General features: G+C 40.4%; 1 long non-coding RNA gene across 1 annotated transcript in view; it reads right to left on the bottom strand.

The window, feature by feature from the left end:
• Positions 1-8,417, bottom strand: part of LOC128852519 (uncharacterized) — a 36,852-nt gene extending 28,435 nt beyond the window's left edge. The window contains exons 1-2 of the long non-coding RNA XR_008450401.1: positions 8,351-8,417; positions 8,070-8,187 (exon numbers count right to left, since the gene is read on the bottom strand). This is a non-coding gene — a long non-coding RNA (uncharacterized LOC128852519). The remainder of the gene's footprint in view (positions 1-8,069; positions 8,188-8,350) is intronic.
• Between the last annotated feature and the right edge of the window lie 10,740 nt (positions 8,418-19,157).

Genomic DNA, 19,157 nt, shown 5'->3' with positions numbered 1-19,157 from the left:
TGGCCTGTTACAAGGCAGAAGACAATTGCTTTTGGGAAAAAACCTCTCCACGTCGAAGAAAATCCACCCCCTCTGGAGTGAGAGGCATCTGGTTCATTAGACATAAAGACATAATTTCACTGCCGTCAACTTTTAGCCTTTTCCAGACTTTATTTGCCATCTAGTCAAACTGACTTGGAATGATTAATAAGCAGTAAAATGATTTGAGAACAAAGAATAAAAGCGTACCCCAACCCATATGTAAGATTAGAGACGGTGTTTGTATCTGCACCCCTAGAAACGAGCACGATCTTAAAGAAAAGCCCGTGTTAAGTTTAATACTTCAATTCCAATTTCACAGGAGCAGACACAGCCAATTGAATGCATGCCGTAATGCCTTTCTCTTACAGACACAGCATCCAACGTGAACTCGATACATAAATGGAGCAATTACAGCCCATTCAGCAAACAGGGTTTTCTTTGTGATGATTTCTGTACCAACACACTTTTCAAGGAGATGGTTTGATGGTTCCCGCAGGTCTTTTTTCAGACAGCAACACGGTAATTAACAAAACATTAAAAAAAAAGACATATGAACTATGCAAACCAAAGGTACATAAGACGTAAAGCTCATCTGTGCTGCAACAATCTTGTGGCTATATGACCTAGTGGATAGTATAAACAGAACGATCCTTGCAAACTGTAGAACTCGATAGATATCAATTAAATAAGAAACAATAAGGACATATTAAAAAACATTCTAGAGAGAATCAATCAAATCACAGCTACATTATTACAGAACCTGGGGTCAGCAACAATATTATTGGAAATTATCTTTTTATTAGTCTCCCCTTGCTTATTATCCAGGCAATCACACGGGTCACATCACTGAAGTACCTGAGTACCAGCTGCCAGTAGATTGGTCCTTTCGAGTGCCCTTCTGCAGTGGAGGGAGTAGCATCTGTTCTTTACGCATAGAAAATAATCAAATGAAGGGGTAAATAACTTGTCCAAAGTTACACAGGATCCTGAGAGAGTAGGAAATTCAGGAATGAAACAGCTCTCCTGCATTCCTTTTAGGCAAAACGCCTGCCAGTGTAAACAAGGCTTGTAAAATTAGCTTTGCCAAACTGGTCTCTTTCCCAAGTCCATGTCTCCCTCTGCTTCCTCATGTTCAGGCTACTCACTTGCAGTGACCTTCTCACACAACTTTATGGAAGCAAGAAAATATGGCTCAGAAGCCCTACTCTCCATACAAGCAGTAATGTCCCGATCAGATTGTTTTGGTCTGCTCTGATACTCAGTTGTCCTATTTGATCGTAGCCATTTTTATTACTAAAACCACCTCACCTTCTCAGCACAAAAAAAATCTTTTGTCAAAGATTAAAAGCACACAGTACCTTACAAAAAGATCAGAATCCTTCCTAAGTGAGAGTTAACCCTAGAACAATGCCTAAGACAGGTAGATATTATCAGAACATCTTAGCTTGAAGTGTTCATTTTGTTTTCAAGTGCAATTCCTGTAAGACTTTCTGACATTCACAGTGAAAAGATCCAAAGTCAAGGCTTCGCTTAGCAATTTCGTTCAGTTTGTTTTGTTGTAAAAGTTGTTTACTCAGTATTTATTCCCAGGTTTTGTTTTCATGTCACCTCTGTACCCACTCTGCTGCCCTTGTTTATCACGTGGATTTCTACACACACATAATTCTTTGAGCTTCCCTTCAAGTAGCTTGAAAAAAAAATAAATCACAGCATGAGTTCATGAAACAATGCATGAATAAGTCATTTCCTGACTTAAATATGCCTCTGAGTAAATGATCCAGAGACTTTTCAAGAACCATTTACATAACAGTCGCTGATACAGTCTTCAAATTTTCATGTCAATCTCAAAATGGCATTTTAAATCACCCCATTTTCCTAAGTGAGGTGAGGGAATTTTAAGAGCAGATTTTCCAGCTTCTGGAGCTCTTCTTTTAGTTACCAATCTTTAAATGTTGAATTCCCCTCTTCTTTCTTCACTAGGGGTAGAGCAGAAATGTCAGAAACGCACTGTACATATAACCTATAATGCAAACGCAGTAGGGGCGCTTCTTCAAAGAGTACATTTTCTTTTACAACAACAAATGCCATGGATTTCAGCAACTGCCAATCCCACTGCACAGCCTGCATTTTGAAAATAAAACTTGAAGGCTTTGCTAGTGTGAGGAACCCTCCAGTGCAGTACTACTGGGAAGACACCTATGAATCACAAGATGCTTAACTAGTTACAAATAAATTCAGGTAATTTCCAGACATAATTCACAGACAAGTATATAAAAGAGGAATTTGGCTTTCGCGTGGATATCTGAAGTACTCTAAGAACATCTGTGTTTTCTTGGGCTCAGAAGCCAAGAACAGGCTCAAAGGCAAAACCCTCCCTCAAACCTTGTTGGGGCGGGAACAGCAGTCAACCACCACTGACTCGCACCCAGAGAAAGTTTGTGGATACAGTTCCTGCAACAGCGTGATTGCCTCCAAAGACACCAAGGGATGCACGCTGATTCATAAGATGGCTCATTAAGGGGTCACGAGCTCCACGTGCTAGCTCCGCACAGTGTGCTACAGGGCATTACTGAAAAGTGTTTCTTTGCCTCGGGGTAGTACGGGGTTGTGCTGAAGAGCTTCTCTTTGCCTTTGATTATATAGATGGAGTCAAGGATTTCTGCCGCCTGCTTGAGAACAGAAAGCCAGTGTTCAGATGAGCTTCTCTTGAAATGTCTTTGTGCTCCAAGGTCTTGGAGCACAAAGGAAAGGGCAGAGACAGAGCCTGTGATCTCTGGCACTGTTAGAATCTCTTTGGAGACCAGCTTCTACATCTGCAAGAGTCCTGAGGATTCTTTTTGCTGAGCCACGAGTTTAGGAGATGAGGAATAAAAGAGCCCATCCATAGCGATTGGCACTTTTGTCTGATTGACCTAGAAGAACTCGTAGGTTGGGAGACATAAATTCCCAAAGATACAGCCACATTTCTTTTTTTTTGGCTTCGAGTCTGAATGCCAAAAACCAGGACAGTTGACTTTGATGTACCCTATTCCCAGACAGAAGAGGCGGCTTTGTGACCCGGAGAGACTGAAACCCATAGAATAGCCTATTCTTCAAGTTCCCTGAACAGGTCATAGCCTTGTAGGTGTTGAATCCAGAAATACAATGTGATTTAAAACAGAGCTAAAGGAGAAGACAAAGCAACTGGGGGAAGGGAAGTTGCCAGAAGGCTATCTCCAGGCTGAAGCATAAAAAGAATAAGAAAAAGGCAATGCAAGTTCACAATGGCATTAAAAGAGAATCTGCAATGAGACAAAAGGTGAGGACCTGTGACCCTATGGTAATACAGTCGAGCATGAGCACTGGGTCACACAGGCATTTGGAAGGACCCGAGAAGCAGACGTGTAATCCATCATTTTTATTACCAGCTATGCCATGCCGAGAGAAGGGGAGAAGCGTAGCAGCACCGCCGTGCTGGGTGATACCAGTAGGATTTCTCAGACAACCTTCACGCATGACTCTTAGCAAAATGACACTGACAGAGGAGAGGAAATTAAGAAAGATGATGTCGAAATTAGAAAAACGGCAAACTAGGGGAAAAGCCAGCAGAAATCAAAAGGAAAACTGCACATTGGTTTTGTTACAGTAATCTCAGAAGTGCCTTTCTCTGGTAGAAGTCATGATTTTATCAAATTTCAACAGACAGTGGTGCCAAATCTGTTGCACAATCGACACTGGAGAAGAGAGTTTAGAGAACATATCAGTCATAACTACATGACATGTTCGTGATGCATGTTTCTCAGAGTGAGAACAAACAGTATAATTCAACTTCTAATGAAGTCAAACAACCCCAAAAAAAGTAAAAGAGCAAAAGGAAATACTCTCCCTCACTCTCTCCCATCACAAAACACATTAGCAAAATGGAGTGTTCATGATTAATTCACATTCCTTTCCGATCGTCTATCTTGCTAAAGCAGCATAAAATCCAACTCATTGTTTCTTCTCTCTGAAGATATAGGAGACATGACATCATGGCATCTCATGTAACAGTCAAACCAGAAAGCAGAGCTGAGAGGTTTTGAGGTTTCCTAGCAAACATCAGCATGTCTGCAGCAATTTTACCTATTTGGTGAGAACTTCAAACTGTTTCCACAAGGAACGGATTTATTAGACACTTCACAAAGAGCACGGCGTTTGCTGCCCCCGCTGCGTGTTGATGGACATAAAACTACAACATCGTATTATTTTAGGACTCAAGACTCCTAAATTAGGCCATAAAAACGCAGAGAGTGGAGATCTTTACAACTACAGAGAGATTCAGGAATGAACTGAGATGGACTCCTTTGCTGGGTGGAGGGATAATTAGACGTCAGTGACATTTTGTACAACATACAAGGAAAGAAAAGGGTTTTCTTTTCTAAAGAAGAAAGCTAAAACTCTTCAAGTACGCTATACCTCTTCGTAAGAGCAAGCTTTTTGAAGTTATTTCAATTTAGCCTAGGAAACTCTTCAAAATCTTTCAGATTGTTCCAGATCTCACCTGACTCTGTTCTACATTTTCATGCAAGAAAAAGGTTTTTTACTTAGAAAAATCTGCATAATTAAAAACGGTACTGTCTTCTGATTGATAAAGTTTCAAGTGACAGCTTTGCAGCAAGCTGCCTCCCACACAGAAGCAATTTGTAAAAGCCTTTCAGAGTTTTATGTAACTGAAAAATCCAAGTTCCTTTCATCCAGGTCTCTCTTTCCAGTACCAATTTAACTGTGACTGCAAGGAACGGCAACAAATATAGGTTTGAATATAAGATTAATTTAGATACCAATAATTTTGCCTAATTATGAGGTACTGACTGACAGCATTTTTTTTTTTTCTCGTGACTATTTTGTATTTGGCGAATTTTGAAAGAATTTTATATTTCAAGTCCAACTTAACCATAATTTTTCAAACACGTTTGGACACACAATGCAAATTTTCTGTCTGCTCAAATGGGCTTGTAAGAGCAAACTCTAAAGGAACTTAAGCAAGAAGGAAGAAAAGATTATGTCAGTTCTTTCCGAGGGTTTTGTATGAATACAAATCTGTATTTGTTTCCTATTTGCAGGCATGTAATACATTAAACACTAGAGGGAGCACAGGAGAAAGCTGAATATTTCCTTTGGACAAAAGGGGAGTACGATCAAAATTTGAACATGAGTTGTAAAGGTTTCATCTGGATCCATCTATCTCAAAAATTCCATAAGATCTTCAAAGCTGGTAGGGGTAGTACAATTGCCCAGGATAGACATAAATATACCTGATGGCTGATAAGAATTCTAGCTCCTGGAAAATAATCTAAAACTCAAACCAGTAACCTGGATATAAGTATCTGCCTTCCAGAGCTTATCTTTAGCTTTAAAGTAAACTACAAGTAACGCACTCTGCACAAAAACACAAAGCAATGCAGCTGGATCAAAGTTTTCCTGATATAATTCAGTTAACACATTTTTACTTAAAGCAAACATCACTAGTGAGTGTTTTATTGTTTGTTTAACAAACTGATCTAATTCTTATAACCAAATAGTTGTGATTATTTACTGTAACGACGCACAAATGTAGTAGAAATGGAGTGAAAACATTAACTTCAGTGTCTGTATTGAAAGAAAAGAGAAAAAAAGGTATTAAAAAGAGTAGAACACTAAGAAAGTTTAAAGATTCCTGGTTTAGTACTGTAAACTATTTTAGTGATTTAAATTATAGTCATCCATTTCCTGAGGTTCACAATAAGTACATCTCCAAACATCGTGAACATGAATTTTCATTTACTTTGTATTTTGATTGTTCAACAGAAACAGGCTAAGAATCAGTAAAATAGAATTAATAACTTAGATGAGACTACCAGGACTAAAAGTCATATCAGAAGAGGAGCCGTTTATATGTAATATTTTGCTTTATACTTTCCCCTTTAAAGAACAAAAATCAAAATCAAGCACAATTTCCAAAAATGTCATAGTCAGATAAAACCATAACGAAACTGTCAGGAAAAGACACACGGAACAAAGATTCTGACCACATAAAATAAAACTCTAGTATTTTGGTGTAGTACCAAGAAATCAGAGATTCATAGAACCACCTCATCTCTAAGACTTCTGGAGGTCTCTGGTCCAAACACCTGCTCAAAACAGAGCCAACGACAAAGCCAGATCAAGTCACTCGAGGCTTCATCCCCTTCCTCATTTCCCATAGCATGTTAAATACTATTATCTTGAGGCCGCTACAGCAAGTGCTGCCACTGATCTACACATCCCCAGCCAGTTCCTTCTCATTCTTCACCAGCACATGCAGCAGAGCACCTCCCGTCAGCAACCTGCCCAGGGCCCACATCAATAAGTTGTCCCTAACCCTCTCCAGAAATCTCCTACATTGCTTCCACCCTAACTAGTTGCCCTTGCAGCAGATGTTTAAAGTTCCCCTTGGGAATAACAGGGCTCCCTTAAGCTATTTGAAGAAACTAGGTCCACCCATATCTCTGCACCATACACCTCCCATGCTGTGCCCTCCATGAGCTTTTCCAGTTCTCCTGTTGCAGACCTTCTCCTCCAGCTCAGCGCCTGCTCCCTATAACCGCTCTGAGCATGAGCTGCTCCTTCGAACATCACCTCCCATTTCTCATCTCAAACTTCATTCCCAAATACTCAAAATACCCATTTAATATACTAATTCATGTCCCAAATGGAAAGAAACGGATTTGTTTCATACCGGTTTCCTGTCCTTATGCGCAGAAAGCATCAGTCAATTAGCTGTACCCCATGCCTTCAAGTCTGAAGACTTTTGTTTCATACAGAAAGTGACAGCAGCCTGAATGATGAGGTAAAAATGCTCAAGACAGCAAACCCAGCATATCCTTTGCCAGGCATATTTGAATGACTTGCTTTTTTTTTTACAGCCAGTAGACTTTTCCCTTTGTTCCAGCTCTGTTGTGATCTTTCAGCATCCAAGTATCACTTAATTCAGGAGTTTGTCAGATAAAAGAGACTTTTTCTTTAGAGGAGGTTCTCATTTATGAGTGATTTGTTCCTGCTGGGGAGTATTCTTAACAGCAAATCTATATTAATTGTTATATTATGCAAATCAGAGCGCTAAATACTTAAAAGTATAATTTTTGCTAGTTACTTGCAAGTGGAATTTGCTTTATTAACTTGCCCTGTAAAGCAGGAAGCAGACACTTAGCCTCTGAATCTCTGGACTACATAGAGTCCAGGTTAGCTTATATGAGAGAGAAGGAGGAATTTTGACTCTCGTCCTGCACAATTTTGCTGCAAACTTTGTTGTGCATGATTGCTTCGAAGAGTGAACATGGAAAATATTTGTATCATAGTAATGGCCTCATCTGTCTGTAGCACTTGACACCACAGCTGCCAGCTGTACGGATAAATACCATGTTGCAGATAGATTGTGTCTGCAAAGCAGTGAAAATGGAATGTTAATTTAAGCTCAGCTGTGCCAAACCCAGGGAGGGCTCCGAGCATGCTCAGGGCAAAAGAGGTCTCCATGAAAGATTGTGCCTTGTTCAGAGCAGAGAGCCTTCTTAAAGCACTTTAAATTACTAATTTAACTAGCTTGACTAATGAGTCTGATCGCTACTACAGAGAAGTACGCATACAGATAGAGGATCACTCCTTGAAAGTCCTTTTCACTATCTTATCCATGTTCCCCATTTCCTTAAGACATCCCTTTTCTTACTGCCTTGTGCTTACACATTCCCAGAATGTATTCCTTGTCTTATTCAAAATCTTTTATCTCCTCGGAGATGAGGTTCTGCAACGGAAGGAATGACCCATCCTCACTACCACAACACAGCGTTGCTATTGCTCTGCAGTCTCGGTACTCTTCATTGTGCTACGGAGAGGGAGGGACCAGGGTTCAGCTTGCAGCAAACTCCTACCGTTCTTCCACCTCCTGCTACAACTTTCAAAGCCAAAGCTATCTTAGAAACCTTTTCCTCTAACCCCAGGGAAGATACTATCCTTTTACGCAGCTGCCCGCCCATCTATCTGTGAGATGACAGGGATAGACCAAAGATAGTACCTACCACTTCCAGCAATGAGAACTCCATCACTGTCTTCAAAGTGTGATACATCCAGCTCTGTTTTTCTTGGATTCATGCAGACAAGCAGATTTCTGTGGCTTAATGAATCAACGTGTATCGCCTAAACCAAAGTAAATCCCTGCGTGGGTTCTTGGTCATATAGAAGGTGAAGTGCAGTAATTGGTTTAACTACAATAACATATTTCATAATTAGGTATCTAAGCCCTCAAAAGTTATAACAATTATTCCAAATGAAGCCGAAAATAAGTGGGAAACAGACTTACTTGACAGCTCCAAAAAGAAACCTACTGTCCAAATGAAGGACTGATGTCATCTTGACATCCAGCATCTACGGGGAAAAAAGTCAAACAAAAAAAAAAGTCAGCTCAGCCTCAGTATTTTAATAGCTTGTGCTTCTTTCTCAGCAGCACTGAGCTATTAAGCCTTCTGTTCTTCGAGTGGCCAAACTTTGCCCTCCTTAGATAGCATCTCCTATTGCCCCTTCAGAGACAGAAAGCTGGACCAAGATGGATGCTAGCCTGTTCCAGTAGAACATTTCTTATGTTCTTATCTATTTTTGTAAACAAGACTAAAGCTACTGCTAATTGCACACTAGGACGTGCAGCCAGAGAAAGCACTCGTGTCAGGACAGGTTCCAGTACATTACTGCAGACCATTGGAGCAAAAATTATTGGACTCCCTTTGCTGTCCTCCAGACTCTGCTACCGATCTATGCACTTGCTTATTTAAACCCCGTCTTTCATCAAGACACACACAATTTCCTCTGACTTTCAGTGAGAAGCTCCCTGACGCTTTTCACATCCTTGTCCTCATCAAACAAGCCTGCAAACTCGTTGACTTCATCCACTTGACGTCAGGCACTTAACTGTGATGCCGGTGTGGAAAACCAACTTATTCTAGACTAAATGAGTGAATTTAAATATCTGGTAAGTTCTTCGAGTGTAAGGACAAAATTAGGCTAGACGGTGGAGGTCTCTTCCAACCTGAATGGTTCCATGATTCTGTGACCCCAGGAATTATTCATTTGCCTTCACAGAAGAAGTCAGGACCAAAGCTACCACGAACTTATGTTCTTCCTAAGTGATAAAGTGAACCTGGTTAGGCTGTAGAAAACACTTGTCTCAGATGGGCTCTGAACCGCACCAGAGTTCTTGTGCACTACAACACTGCAAGAAATTAGAAGAAATAACCAAAGCACAAAAGATAAGGCAGAAGTAAGGAAGGAGACTGAGAAAGAGTACTGAAATGGGCAAAAAGAACACAAGCAAGTCCTTCCTGAAGGACAGCTGTATTTAAATTTGTTGGTTTTAAATCATTTCTGTCAAGCTACGCAATGAAAGAGACTACTCTCAGGTTATAGACAACATCTATCCTTGTTGTCAGTCAACCGTTATGGAACTTCAGCTAAGCAGTGCTAATTATTTAATATCTAGGCCCCCTTTTTACTTCATAGTAATTTTCTGTCCTATTAGATTTTATATCAGAAGTCATGCAGAACTGCCTCTATTTATCTTTTGCACACTGCCATTGTTAAGAGTATCTTAAAATGCAGACCCGAACAAAATCTTAATGTCTCTGTTAATTTGTCAACGATATGAAAACTAAACTTGAAATAGTTTTGCAGAACCTCTTCCACACAGGTCTTTTGTTTTAATTGAACTTTTCTTTTCCCCACGGGAAAGCTAATTTCGTATGACTTGCCAGTAGTCAAATTGAAATTCTTTGGCTAATTAATTTTTGTACCTGAAACAGAATTATAGGTGATTTTTTTTCCCCCTCCACAGTTTTTTAATACCTACGTCTTAAAAATTCAATCCTTTGTTTATGAAACCAAAGGAGAGCTCAGAAAACTTTCAGGAATCAGAAAAGTTTACAGCAATCAGGAGGCTTAACAGGGGTTACCTTCTAGTGTTATAAAAGTTTTTCTTCTCTACAGAGCCAATAGCTAAAATATACGCAAAGTCCGGAGCCCGTATGGGCTTCCATTATAGAAAAGTTGTGTGGTAACACAGGAACCCATGAACTTTTCAACCTCATTGCCACCAGTAAAAACCAGGAGACGCATTAAAATTAATGTTCACAAGCAAATATGAGATGCACTGGTTGTATGACTAGATAAATCCGTAAGAGCTAAAAGAAAGAGCCTCTATATACTTACACTCTAACGGGGTATTTTTCACCCCAGGAGTACCACCGGAGCTGAACGTGACTTCAAGCATCAACTGTTCTTCAGACTTATCTGTTGCTGGCCTTATGCTTTTATGCTAAAATGCTTTAATTACTTTCGATCTGTCTTCTTTTTTATCTAAAACTTTGTGTTTACATACTGCCATGTCTTTAACACTCAAAACCACACAAGCTTTTACAATAATGCTTAGAGGTATTTCTAATCATTCCACATCTTTTAGCAATCGTTCTTCACTTCAGATTTTTCTTAGCTCATACTTACTGACTTACGTTTGGTGGTGGCAGAGTTAAGACCAACTCTTGCAATTGCAGCAGCGCCTGTGATATATTTAAGCCACTTGCACAGAAAAAGGATCTAAAGCTACTGGATAGTGTCCAGAGGAGGGCCACAAAGTTTGGTTTAGAGGGGAAGCTGGATGAGGAGCACCTAAATTACTTGGGTCAGTTCAGCCCTGAGGAGACTGGAGGAGACCTCATTGTAGTCTACACCTTCCTCACAAGGGGAGAAGGAGGAGGAGCACTGACAAATTATAAGCCCGGAGGGAGTGGCAGGAAGATGTGCCAGGGGAGGTTTAGGTTGGATATTAGGAAAAGGTTCTTCACCCAGAAGGTGGTGGAACACTAGAACAGCTCCCAGGGAAGCAGTCACACCACCAAGCCTGACAGCATTCAAGAAGCATTTAGACAATGCCCTGAGACACACGGTAGTAACGTTGAGGTGTCCTGTGCAGAGACAGGGGCTGGACTCGATGGTCCATGTGGGTCCCTTCCACATCAAGACATTCTGTGATTATGCACATGAATGCTCAAGGCTGTTTCCCACCACACAGGACTCTCCCATGTGCATCCAGCCAGATTTCCCTCCCAACCAATGTCTTGCCTTCCATAACATATCATGCAAGACCGTACGAAGCAATACAGAGAAGTGATACACCCCATGGCAGAAGGTAATGCACACACTATTTGCCCATGTCTCCAGCTGTGCCGTGTCCCTCAACAACAGATGTGACGAATAAGCTGCAGAACAGTTGTTTTCTTTCTCATACATAGTTCTGGAAGCAGAAAAACCACTGTTTTTACTTTTCCCTTTTCCCTTGTACATCTTTCTACACCCCTGGTGATCTGGCTGAAAGCTTTCAAGGAATTAATTTGAAACTCTGGAAGAGAAAAAGAAGCACCTGTTGAATGAGGGATGGTGACGCTATGTTGCAGAGCAGCTTGTTTCACTGTTCCTTTATGGCTTTCTGCCTAGTCACATCTTCATCCCGCAGGTTTTGAGAGCACAGCCATGGAAACCCCTACACTGCAAATGATGCACCATTAACACTGCACTGGTCAGATATCAACGTCACTTGTGCGCAATATCACACAGGTGTACAACGAGAAAAGGTTCAGCTCCGTATTTTATGAAATGTCACTACACATTTGAACCTTTTAAGCTTTTAGAAACAAGGGTCAGCCCTCAGGATTGCTGCAATGCAGGTGGGCTACCTCTCTTTTACAGAACGAGACACAGAAATTCCTCCTGGAGACACTCGTCACTTCTAGCAGATCCTCCAGAGCTGCCCCTCCAAACCAAATGGAGCAGCTTGGAAGGTGATGCAAACAAGACATGACAGCAACACCCCTTCACAGGCTTAGTTATCTTGAAATGCTAAATTAAAGAATGAGAAGGTGTCTGTTAAGTCTAGACTTGCAATCGCTTCAAATATGCGGGGAAGTGTCAGCACTACGCCCGCATTGATCTGGTTTTGGCTAGCGATACAAGTTCAGAAGGCAGGAGCAGTCCCCTCTACGTGCCCAAACACCCATCGCAGACAAAGCACACTTCTCCCCTTCATCTCACCCTCCTTTGAAGGCTTCTTTTCTCTGTCACACAGCCCAAACAGACACCTCAACTCCCCCGAAGCATCCCTACAAACCAGCGCTGATTTCTAGCAAACCAAAACACACATTGAACCCACTTTTTAAACTCATTTCCCAGTCTGGGAGCTCTGGTTATGCATTTATGTATGGACATGGCAAACACACAAAGCATGATATTCACGGAATTCAGGACATTTGAAGCAGCAACAGACAAATATGACTTCTTTACTCACATTTTAAAATTATCTTTTAACACATGCCTATTTGAGGGAAAGAAATGACACATTTTATGAGCATAAGCTACATAGGAAACCGCATGACGTACCTCCTCGTTTGTGAATGCATTGCAACCAATAAAATACTTTATTTTATTCACCTATAAAACATTCACCTATAATTTATCATCTTTCTCAGTCACGATGTCCATAGTAGAAAATACCTTTCTGAACAGAAATGGTATGACACGCAGGACTGCATGAAATAATTAACTTTACACTTGTTATATTAATCTGAATTCACAATACATCAATGTCCGGACCAAAAGATGTCTTCCAAGACGTGATACGAAAAGGGAGGTATTTAATGAAAAGGGGAAGGAAGGGTTTGGAGTTATTTTTGCTTCTAATGAATGACCTCGCAAACCCCAGGAGGACCCCACATGAACTCTGAACTCACTCTGGTGTGGATACATTACAACAGCTGCGGCTGTTCCGCCGGGGTCTGTTGTGAAAACAAACTTTTGGCAAAACAGCGATATTTTTGAATTCTGCATAACTGAAGTATGTTTTATGTAGTTCTTTTCCCTTAAATCTCACCAAACTGAGGTGGCTTTGTCTTAGAGAGATTTAGGTTTCAAAAGGCATTCATCAAGTGGGATGTCACCTGTCAAACATAACTCAACTAACCTCTGCTGGGTAATTTTTCTAATTACCTGAAAAGCAAAACCTTTACAGGTACATATGCAAAGGGGTTTTGTTTTCTAATAAGACACTATTTCCCCGTGTATATATATGGTTTTATCTTGGTCAGAAGCCTGGTGGTTTGTGCATGTGGTTTTGGACCTTATAAATAATCAGTAATACAAGGATACCTATAATTCAAGGACAGCACAGGATTCTGTCACTGCTGTAACTCAGCAATACTTTAAAATGCAGCAGAGCGATACTTCTGTTATTTTCTAACCTGCGAGGGGAAGAAGTGACACCTAAGGCTATGTCTACATTATTTACACCACTTTGATAGATTAAATCTTTACCACAAGGATGAGCTTTTAAAACATGCCTGAAAATGTTTAAAGATTCCACAGGTGCTCTTCCTGAGTGCAAACAAAGGCTTCTCTTTGTAGTACAAAATCAAAATTAAAATGTAACAAAGTCCTGGGAGCTATAGTTTCTGCTTAAAACAAATCTTTGACTGGACATGTTGGATTTATTTATTATTGACTAACATATTTTTGGAACTCACCAGAGCAATATCTACACATACATGGGAGGCAGGAGTGTGTGTATGTACATGCATTTATATGTATGTATATATGTACGTATACTTGCAAAAAATCATAGAATCCCAGAATCCCAGGTTGGAAGGGACCTCAACAATCCCTGTTCCAACCTTGCTTGGCAAAAGACAAGATGTCCCAGCACCCTGTCCAGCTGAATCTTAAAAGCATCCAGTGTTGGGGAACCCATCCCTTCCCTGGGGAGTTTGTTCCAATGCGTGATTGCTCTCATTGTGAAAAATTGTCCTCTGGTGCCTGAGTGGAATCTCTCAGGGGTTAACCTGTACCCATGACCCCTCATCTTTCCCATGTGACTCTGTAAAAAGGGAGTCTCTATCTTCTTCATAGCCACCCATTAAATACTGGAACACGGTGATTAAGTCACCCCTATGCCTTCTTACTCAATTCTCTCAGCCTTTCTTCACATGACAGGCTTCCCAGTCCGTTGGTCGCCTTTTGTGGCCCTTTTCTGGGCTCTCTCCAGCCTGCCTATAGCTTTTTATATAGTGGAGGCCAAAACTGAATACAGTATTCCAGGCATGGACTCAAAAGTGCTGAGTAGACTGGGCCAACAACTCCTTTATCTCTGCTGGTGATTCCCTTGGTTGATGAAACACAGCATCCTGTTGGCTTTCTTTGCCACAGGAGCACACACACTGTTCACTTGTATTGAGCTTATTGTCCACCAGGACTTCCATGTCAGAGAATCCCCAGGTTGGAAAAGACCGCTGAGATCATCGAGTCCAACCATTCCTAACTGCCATTAAACCATATCCTTAAGTACCTCATCCACCTGTCTTTTAAATACCTCTAAGGATGTCCCTTTCCACAGAGCCACCCCAGCCGGTTAGATCCCAGCCTGTGCTGCACTTCTGGATTATATTTTCCCAGGTGCAAGACCTTACATTTGTCTTTGTTCAACTTTATCTAGTTCTTGCCAGCCCACTCTTCCAGCCTATCCAGGTTTTCCTGCGGGGTGGCATTTTTTTAATTCATTTCTCTATGTCTAAAGACTGTGTGCTTCCCCCATATCCCTCACCTTGGATGGAATTCCGTACTGGAGGAAAGGCTCCAGTGAAGGTATGCTTCCATCATAAAACTCCTCATCTACGTTATCATAGATGTCCCGTGTTGGAGATCTTGACCCCACGACATGCTGCCTTCTCATTTAATGGCTTTTAATTTTTTTGTCAAATCATTAATAAATTACATTTCGCTGACAACAGTAACTCAAGCGTAAAACCACCTATAGACAACAACTTCCTTGAAATATATAGCTGGAAACAAAGTGAATCAGTCCATTTGTGATTTCAGGACATTCCGTATGCTGTCAAAAATAGGTAAAATAAGAAATGAGATGTGCTGAAGTCCTTTTGTGGGACTGTGAAGATAGCAAATAGATGAACATGAATGTCTTTGAAATCTGATTTATTCTTAAGTATTGCTGGCATTATTTGTACACATGGGGATTTCAAAGTGGCAAAAATGGTGACTGATATAAATATTTCAAGTAATTAGTAGGACCGTGACTTCTTTTGTTTATGACCAAGAATAACAGCAAGCAATGCAGAACACAACACTCCATTAAGAAATTTCTATATCGTTAACCTCTGTTGGCTCTTCAGAATACTGACTTTTCTAATTACTATGACTATATCAAACATTCACGCCAGAGGAATACATTCACACTCTCACAATAGTTTAAAGAATTAGGTAACATGACAATGAGACTGATTGAGTGACTTTTCCAGGTATTGTACAATATGCCCCATAGAAATCTGACTTCAAATACTCCATCACCAAAGAAAACAGCTGCACAAGGAACACAGAAAAATTCCTCACTGTTAGTAAGGAAGGGCAGAAATCATCAATTTCCCTAAAGAGGTTTTTCTTCTTTCTGAAATAGAATGCTTTGGGTTTTTTTTTCCAAGGAGATTTTATCAAAACGGCATTTTCTTAAAGGCATGACAAAAGTAAAGTAATCACGCCATCCTTCCATCTTCACATTTGGAATAGTTGTATTTTTATAGCTCACAGCTTGGGATCCAGTCACCCAAGATCTTGGAAAAAAAGCATGAAATTTTTGTAATAAACCTTTCCTGGTGTTAAAGCCAGAATAAGGGAGAACATGGAAGTGACACAAATCTCACCACTACAAATGGCTCTGGACTACTCTTTCCAAATCCCAAACCATGTTTTAATAGGAAAATACCCCTAAAATATTAAGCAGGGGGGTTTTGTTTAAAAAAAAGTAAATTATAGCTATTATGCCACTGACACTGATTTTGTTTCTTATTCTTAGGTTATTTAATCTCTTCCAAATTTGAGGCAAGCAAGAATTAAAAGATTTAAAAACTATAAGCCGTATCTGAATTTGCCATTAGAGGTGGAACAGCCTCAAACAAGTCCTCTGTTAATGGTAATACCTCAAAGTTATTAACAGAACACGGTTTGGTTCTTGAATCTGCAACTGAAGAAAGATGCTGAGTTCCATCAGAGTCAGTAAAAGCTCAGCAGAAGGAAGATCAGAAAATGATCTTTATTCTGATCACTGTAACCCAAGGATGATCACTGGCTTCTCTTTCCTTACGCCTCCATGACAAAGAACAAAAGGCCAGAATTTTAGGGCTCATTTCAGCATAAAATTGCTTTCAAATGTACTTTCTGAAATAGATTTCTTCTCTCTAATTCCCAAGGAGTTCATAACTGTATTTTTAGAAAGGCAATTTGGAATTTAACAAATACAGATACTCGCAAATGTCTTTGTGCTTTCTTACTTTCACAAAAAAAGACATTAAGGTCATATTTTTTTCAGAAGCGGAGATTACTTTTGAGTGGTTGTAACCACGGCTACCGAATTCAGAACCAAATAAAGCTGCTGAAATCAGAACCCAGAAAGATGTATATAATGTACATTATCTGATCTACAATAATTGTGACTCAGAACTATGGAATATCTTCTCGGTTGCGATCGCAGGCATTCCCAAATCAGGACGAGAAGAGACCTACACTGCATCAAATTAATTGATGGATCTGTTAGGCCACTTTGTAGCATCCACTCCAATGTTACTATCACCTCTACCCACACTTTTTGTTTGATTTCAGGCTTCACTGACGTGTACCACAGTCTTTAGTTTTGTGATAGGCTTCTTCTCACCTCAGCAGAGGGACTGCGAACTTCAGGAACCAGGAATCTGGTTCACTCAGCTCAAACTAAGTAAGTAGAAATGAGAAAATCAGATGCCATCTGATTTATCTCGGGGAAAAGGCACACTTTACTTTCACATGCTTTGTTGAATCAGCTTTCCTCGTATTTCAAAAAGATTTTTCTGTTAGGGAATCCAGGCCTCCTCAAAGGATGAGAAAGACTGAGATTTAAAGGACTAATAGGGGTGAGTTGACAGGTATATTCATTTTTGAAGAGTGATGACACTGTTTTAAATATTTAATGCACTGAAAAACATATGGAAAGAAAAATAATGTGAAGTTGGCTTTTGCACGATAACATAACACCATATTTTCTGTATCTTTCTATGTTGCAGCCACATTATACAGAACTGTAAAAAAAGAAAATGGCAGATTTCAAATCCGTTATCATGGTGCTATCAGCTCCAAAAAAAAATTAATCTTTTTTTTTCCCCCATTTTTTCCATTTTTCCAGTGCAATCAATAAAGAAGCCATGGCTATCAATCTTCACACTTTGCAGCAATAATTTATTTTCAAGCTGATAGCTTCACATGATGAATTACAGTCATTAGAAAGCATGATAGTGTGTTACAGTAGCTTCAGCACACTTGTAAGTGTTGCTGACAGAAGAAAATGGGAGGGTTTGTTTATTATTATTATTATCTGCATATGAGATGGAAATATTACCCCACGTTTGCACCATTCCTGGCAGCCCATCAGAGCCAAATTTAATTTTTCCAAACCTGTGAAATGACATTTCAAGGCAATTTTCCCCAATAAGTACTTTCTCCCTGCAACACTGGAAGGCAATTTTATGTTCAAATGCTTGGCGAGGTAACCATTTCTGTTATCAAATTATGAAAAGAAAAAAACTAAGTCTGAAGCATTTATCCGCTGTCCGTGTGTATTAAAATGTCCACAAAGACAGCAGCACGACTGCAAAGTGAATTGTAACGAGGCACCCCTGGCTTGGAAAGCGAGACAAAGAACACTTTTAGTAAATAATTATGCACGGAGCGTAACAGAAGTCATCTCTGTAACACGGAGCTCTGGCGTTGCGCAGCTCAACGAGCTGCCAGAAGTCTGAGCTGAACTAGTACAAGTGACTCGCTGTGCCAGGGAAGCACAACGGCTTTACCATCCCTGAGATCTTCCTTCTAAATCTTTTCTATGTAAAAGCTTTCTTGCTCCTGCGTCTGAAGCGGTTAACATAAAAGGAGGGCATCTTCAGACGGGTTGAGGGACTTGAAATTAAAATAGGTCTCTCCAATGCCTTTAATGGCACAAAAATCCACCCTGACAGGGGCACCTTTGGAGGACAGAGAGTGGAAACGGGGTTTGTGGCTGGCGAGTTCGCTCTGTGGAGCTGCGGGGTCAGCAGGGGCTGAGGCGAGGCAGGAGGGGAGCAGCCTGGACTGGGGAGGATGGAGACATCGTAGAATCACCAGGTTGGAAAGGACCCACTGGATCATTGAGTCCAACCATTCCCAACACTCCCTAAACCATGTCCCTCAGCACTTCATCCACCCTAAGGATCAGGATAAAAGCCTCAGGATAAAGCCGGGGAGAAAATATATAGCAAAGGCACCACAAGCAGAGAAAATAAAGAAAGGGAAGGAAACCACTCCAACCTCCTTTTTAGCTATGAGCCACCAATCTCAATAGCTGAGATTGCAGCTACTTTAGAAGAAAAAGCATCCACTGTCAAACTTAACGGGCTTCAGATCCAAGATGTACCTGGACACCGTGTTGTGTTCCTGGATCTGGTAATAAATAATGTGCCCAAAGATGCTGGAGGTGACAGATACAGCATTTGAGCACACTCTGCTTAGACAATGCTTCCATAATTATTGCTGTTTTCTGTTGTGTGATCTGCAGTGAACCCTGAAAAATTCCAGGAACATTTGAAAACAGAGAAAAAGGGCAAACTTAAAAATAGAACACACAAAAGCAGGATAGGAAATCAATATAAATTATAAATTTCCACTTAAAGAAATGAGGAGGGCATAGCTAATTACAGGACTGCAAAGTAATATTTTCTCGCTGGCTGCTGGGAAGGCATCCAGGATTACATCGCAAGGTGGATCAGTCACCCTCAAACAGAGCACAGATACTCAGAAAAAAAGCAAAGCAGCAGCTTCTGACAGATTAACTCAGGATGAATTTTTTCTCTTGTAAAACCTTGCAGCAAACAAGGGCTTCAAAACTTCCCCTACATTTTCGCACAGGTTTGTTAAATAAACTTCGCATTCTATTTCGGTCAAAATTTTGTTGTTTGGTATTGGGAGTCAGAGTGATGGGGATCAAAACCAGTCGGAATCAAATGCAGCCT

This window comes from Cuculus canorus, chromosome 6 (genome assembly GCF_017976375.1).
Source record: "Cuculus canorus isolate bCucCan1 chromosome 6, bCucCan1.pri, whole genome shotgun sequence".
Taxonomy (NCBI): Eukaryota; Metazoa; Chordata; class Aves; order Cuculiformes; family Cuculidae; genus Cuculus; species Cuculus canorus.
Note: the sequence above shows the minus strand (reverse complement) of the source record. Positions and strands in the feature narration are given on the sequence as shown.